The following is a 6,879-nucleotide window of genomic DNA, read 5'->3' on the forward strand; positions in this document are numbered from 1 at the left end:
GAAACCTTTGATTTTGCAAGAAAGCTGAAAATTTGAGTACTTTTTTTATCATATTTAAAGGTAAAAACTTGTATAAAATGGTCTCACAGGTCTTATTTGGGTCATCCATGAGAAAATATTACTTTTTATTGTGAATATCAGCAAGATTGACCCGACCCGTCTCACAGATAAAAATTCGTGAAACCGTCTGATAAGAGACCTACTCATATTTAAAACTACTAACATGGCTAATTATTTGAAATCACGTGTATAATTTTATACGATTAAGACTTATGTTAGGGTTGGATTATCAGTTTAGGAATAGTTGAAATAAATAAAACATTTTATTTAAATTTGTAACGTAAGAACTAAGAAGCATTACATAAATAACTAGTTAGAGATTAGATATTTTTAATTGATCTTAATCCATCAAAGTTCTTCCTTAATTAATATATATTCCGTTGAGCTTAACATCACTAAGATTGAAGATTTTAACTAATCACATGTGATAATTACAATCTGGCTCAATGGCCCATAATAATCGTGATGGTTACTTAGATATTTCAGATATTGGACATCTTATTCCTGTTGATGATTTTTTGCACATGTATTACTAAAATACGCCTAATTTGTTTTCAAAATGGTGTCCGAGTTGTTGAAACAAGTGAAATTTTGACCAATGGTTGGAGTTGATGATCTCTACCAACACTTTCTCGAACGAGTTTGTTACACATGACTTGTCTAGTCCGATTTATCGAACTAACATGATTTTCAGATTAGTGTGTTAGTCCGGATGTCATTTTAGGTTTTTGTTTGAAATTTAGAAGAAACAAAAAATAACGTTACGTGGACTTGGGCTTATGTCGATTACCAAATTAGAAATCAACTTTTTGGGCCATATTAATTCCATTTATTTTAACGCTAGTCTATAATCATAGAAACCAAATGTTTCTTAAAGTTCATTTTAGTCTAATTCCAATTATTAAGCATTCTATTTATGATTCGAAAAACGGTGGAGAATCTTGGAATAATTTCAAAACAAAAACTCTTATGAGACGGTCTCATGGATCAATTTCACATGCTCGAATCTCTTATTTGAATCATCAATGAAAAATTATTATTTTTTATACTAAGAGTATTATTTTTTATTATGAATGTCGGCAGGGTTGACCAATCTCACAGATAAAAGATTCGTGAGACCGTCTCACAAGACACTACTCTAATTTTAAATATGTTTTTTTATTTGAAGGCTTGATTGATTTACAACCCTTTTCGTTTCCTATATAAGTGTATTAATGAAATTTGAAAAAGAAACTTCGTCAAAACACCATCAAATGGTTTAACTTTAATTAATAAATAGTTAGTATATATATTTGTTTGTTTTGTTGTTTATTCTTCTCAAAAGGTTTTGTGATATTGGGCCAAACCGGACAGGTTAGGAGGTGGGCTCCGCCCAACACATTTATGAACACCACCGAGTCTTTTATGATGGTATTTTATAAATGCTCATTTTTTTCTTTTAATAATAAAAAAGACGAACCTCATTTTTAATGTACACGTTTTTTTTTTTGGGGCGTAAAATTCATAATTGACACAAAGACGATTAAGGTTAGTAAGATTTAATCCTTGGGATATCTTAAAACTATAACGAAAATCGCATTATTTTTTCATGTGATTCAATGCACGTAACAATTAACAAACTGTCATCGACACAAATACCATTAGAATGCATCGAACAAACCGATGATTAGTCTCTATTCACATATCATATAATCATACCCTTTTTAAATAGTATTTATACAAATATGGACGCGCGTGATTCATGACGAAGAGAACGCCTTCATTGTTTATTAACCACGTCCCCTTACAAGCAAGTATATTCTATACTTCAAACTTACGTACTAGAAAATTTGTAATTATAAATATAAATTTTACTAGTAAAAAATAAAAATGAATTATGTCATTTTCAAATATAATCTTTAAAAATAATGATACACAAACGCTTGGCATTTTGGAAGTGAAAACTTTGCTGCATCAGCAGTTTTTGGCTAGCCACGTATAATATTTAAAAATAGTGATACTTTTTCGACGGGAAAAAAAATTTGAAATGAAATTTCAAAGCGATTGGAACTAAAAAACTAAAACACCGCAACGGTATAAATGTATCGTGTCCACATTTTTATGCCGTTTCATATTATTTTACTCACTTTTAGCAACTCGGATACACCTAAATAATTTATTATTATAAACAAAAGAACATTTATGCACGAAATACAAAAAACTATATATTAACTTAGTTTACGTATACTGTCTCAAATTCAACGATTGTACTAATGTATCAAGACGAATCTTTTCAGTGTGCTTATAACTATTAACTTCACTCATACGTATCCTAAAAAAACTTATCAAGGATCATTTATCCCAAAATTGGCTCAAAATCTGCGAATATATCTATTTATCAGCAAATATGACTGTTTTAATACATTTAATTAAAGAGCAGGGGCGGATTTAGAGTAGGGCAAACGGGGGCCACGGCCCCCCCAAAAAATTTTAAAAAAATTTTTAGTATATATTAATTTTTTTTAAACTAAATATATAAACAGATATATATACATGGCCCCCCAAAATGAATGATACGTCCATGTATCTCAGTGGCTAAAGCCAATTATAACGTTTGCTCCACCCGATTTCGAAACATGATCCCTCTTTTTTTTTTTGGCTTAGCGACGGTTGTGACGGAAACCGTCGCAAAATCCGCGACGGTTTCTTATAACCGTCGCCATATAGCGACGGTTGTTGAGAAAACCGTCACAAAATAAACTAAGCGGCCAGGGCCGTCTTCAGAAATTTGGAGGCCTTAGGCTATTTTTTTAGGTGAATGTTTTATATAATTTTTTTTAAAATTAAATATACAAATATCACATAAAAACTGATAATTAAAAGCCCAAAACTAAAGCCCTAATTATATTAGAGGTCCTAACAAAAAGAGAGGCCCTAGGCGGCTGCCTAGGGCGCCTACCCCTAGAGTCGGCCCTGTAAGCGGCCCCCAGTGTCGAAATCCTAGATCCACCCCTGTTAAAGAGTGAGTTTCATATGAGACCGTCTCACGGATCATAATCTGTGAGACGGGTCAACTCTACACATATTCACCATAAAAAGTAATAATTTTTCATGAGTGACCTAAATAAGAGATTCGTCTCACAAATACGACTCGTGAGACCGTCTCACACAAGTTTTTGCCTTAATTAAAATCATACAAAGTATATCAAATTCACCGCAACGGTATAAAAGTATCGTGCCCACATTTTTATGCCGTTTCATATTATTTTACTCACTTTCAGCAACTCGGATACACCTAAATAATTTATTATTATAAACAAAAGAACATTATGCAAGAAATTGAAGAAGACTATCTATATTAACTTAGTTTACGTATAACGTCCCAGATTTAATTTATCAAGACGAATATTTCCAGCGTGCATATAACTTCACTCATACGTACCCTAAAAAACTTATCAGGGATCATTCATCCCAAAATTGGCTCAAAATCTGCGAATATATCTATTTATCAGCAAATATGATTGTTTTAGTACATTTAGACACAGTTTGGTACACTTGATAGGATAAATATGTGATATATAATATAAGGATACGTTCAGGATAAATAAGATGTATGATATTATATTTAATATTTGGTATGATTTTAATAAGAGTGATTAAATTTATATATTAGATTGTAATGACAAAATTAACATTATCATAATAAATTTATAATTTTAAAGTTGTTGATTGAGTTCATATTTTTTATATATTCATGCGCCGATAATGTGATAATTGAGCCTAATTTTATATATTATATAATATGATAATTGAGCCTTTGATTTTGTGAGTCAAGTCAAATATCAAATTTTAAGATTAATTGAATGATATTAATAATTTTATTGAGATTTATAAAAAGTATTTATATAATTATCTCGAATTCATTTATATAATATATAAAAGGAAATAAAAATATTTATTTGATTTTTAATTTTTACTTACTAGCATAGATTTATAAAAATCATTTATAAATTGAGAGTAATGAAGTCATTTATAGTGTATTTTATCATTAAATTCAAATTATCACACCTAAAAGAAGGACATTTTATCCTTCTAAAAAATTATTTATCAAGGGGTCATGATATTATCATGAGCTTTTAAAAAAAGGTACCAAACATTAGATAAAGAGGATTATTTATCAATCCCTCCCTTATCACATGTACTAAACTATGCCTTAATTGAAATCATACAAAGTATATCAAATTCATAGGTTAGGTATGAGAATCACATGAACCTCATTTCTTTGCAAAATGTTTTAGTCAAGCTAGGCAAAAGATGACAAGGGGAAAGAGAAGAAGAAGAGATTATACCATGAGAAAGCAGATCCGTGATCTGTAAAAATGACCCACCTAAAAGTGGAGAAGGAACAAAATTAAAGGGTCCAGTGTAAACTCCTTGCTACACGATCCCACAGCATTTGCACATGCTGCTAACCAAACAAGCCGCAGCCCGACAAATGACTAAACGACATATACCCACATCGGTAACATGGGGCTTTTTTAATACGGGTTATATGATTAAGGTAGCGTTTGAATGAAATGATTTGATTTTGATAAGCAATTTTATTTAAAAGATTTGATAAGTGAATTTCAAACGAGGTCTATATTTGATGTATTGGAATTGGAATTGAAACTCGCCTGGATTTAAGAAATCCGAACAAGTCACACTTGATTATTTTCGATGATGGTCGATTGTTTCAAATTTCTTCCATATATAATCCACAGAGATTACAAGGAAGTTTTTTCCTTTTCATTTTTGGGCTCAAACTTTATGGCATCTAAGTTCCTAAAAAGCTTTTTACTCATAAATTAGATAAAAATTTGTGTGAGACGGTCTCACGAGTCATATATTATGAGACATATCTCTTATTTGGGTCATCCATGAAAAAATATTACTTTTAATGTCAAGAATATTACTTTTTATTGTAAATATCGATAGGGTTGACCCGTCTCACAGATAAAGATTCGTGAGACCGTCTCACAAGAGACATACTCCATAAATTAAGGAGAAATGGCGATTTTAGTCATTTATATATATTGTCAAATTTCACTCTTAAGACTTTATCTTTTATTTTTTCATAACTTTTGTTGAGTAGGTCTCTTGTGAGACGGTCTCACGAATCTTTATCTATGAGACGGATCAGTCCTACTGATATTCACAATAAAGAGTAATATTTTTCATGGATGACCCAAATAAAAGATATGTCTCACAAAATACGACCCGTGAGACCGTCTCACACAAATTTTTGTTTTTTTTTATTAGAAGTGAGATGTGACACTGCACACGTCGAAACCTTGTTTACCCCACATTAAGGTCACATCGCCTCAACGTCAAAAAATAATTAAAATAAAAAACAAAAATAACGTATTAAAATTAAAAATTAACAATATAAAAATATCAAATCATATTTAAGTAAATATATACAATCAAAATGCAATTTTTTCTAAAATCCATAACTATAAACAGAGATATTATGTTTATCATAAATTCACTTAAAGAACTTAAAAGAAAGAAAGTGACTTAGGTGTGACCAATAGTTGTCACGCCATATTGTCCTATATATATAAATTTCCTTTGGACCGTTTTATTTCAAAAATAAAAGAAAGATTTCGTAGAGCAAACCAAATTTGTTTTCGTATGATTGGACTGAGGCTCCAGAAAATGCCTAACCTAACTCCGTCACAGCGGATAAATTTTTTAAAAAAAGCGACACATGAAAGAATTACAAAAATTTATATGAAATTTTCATATAAGTCATTTTGTGAGATGAATATTTTATATGATTCATATATTAAAAAAGATTATTTTTTATGTCAAAAGTATTACTTTTTATTATAAATATGAGTAGAGTTAACCCGTCTCACAAAAAACCTATTATAAATAATGACAAAAACTTGTGTGAGACGGTCTCACAGGTCTTATTTGTGAGACGGATCTCTTATTTGGGTCATCCACGAAAAAATATTATTTTTTATGTTAAGATTATTAATTTTAGTCAAAAAATTGTGTGAGATGGTCTCACGGATTATATTTGTGAGACAAATTTCTTATTTGGGTCACCCATGAAAAATATTACTTTTTATGCTAAGAGTATTACTTTTAGAGTGAGTCTCATGTGAGACTGTCTCACATATCATAATCTGTGAGACGAGTCAACCCTACCCATATTCACAATAAAAAGTAATATTCTTAGGCTATGTTTGGTGTATAGGACACGATAAATAATTGGATTGATGACAAAACTCAAGGTAAGGATATGTAATGTGTTGTGTTAAACTATGTTTTGTTTGGTAAGATTTTAATGAGTATGATAAATTTTATATTTTTTGTTGTTGAGACAAAAATACCCTTAAACTAACATTGATAACAATTTAATATATAAAATGATATTTGTAGTTTTCTATATTAATTCTAGTGTTATTATAAAAATTAATGATGACGAAATCGATTCACCTCCACAAACCAAATATATATATATATATATATATATATATATATATATATATATATATATATATATATAAACGACAAATTTTTCTTCAAATTTTGGGTAAAATAATAATTTATATGATATTTTAAGCATCAGATTGTCAATCCTTTCAAAACTGTGGGGTTTCTTTTCCATCAAATAGGGTTTTTTTTATCTTGGACTTCTTGATTAATTGGGCTTATAAAAAATGAGACAAACATGAGATTAACAATCTATCCTACACTTATCACTCACACCAAACATAGCCTTAGCATAAAAAGTAATACTTTTACATGAGTGACCCAAATAAGAGATTCGTCTCACAAATACGA

The sequence above is a fragment of the Primulina eburnea genome, chromosome 3 (genome assembly GCF_022965805.1).
Source record: "Primulina eburnea isolate SZY01 chromosome 3, ASM2296580v1, whole genome shotgun sequence".
Taxonomy (NCBI): Eukaryota; Viridiplantae; Streptophyta; class Magnoliopsida; order Lamiales; family Gesneriaceae; genus Primulina; species Primulina eburnea.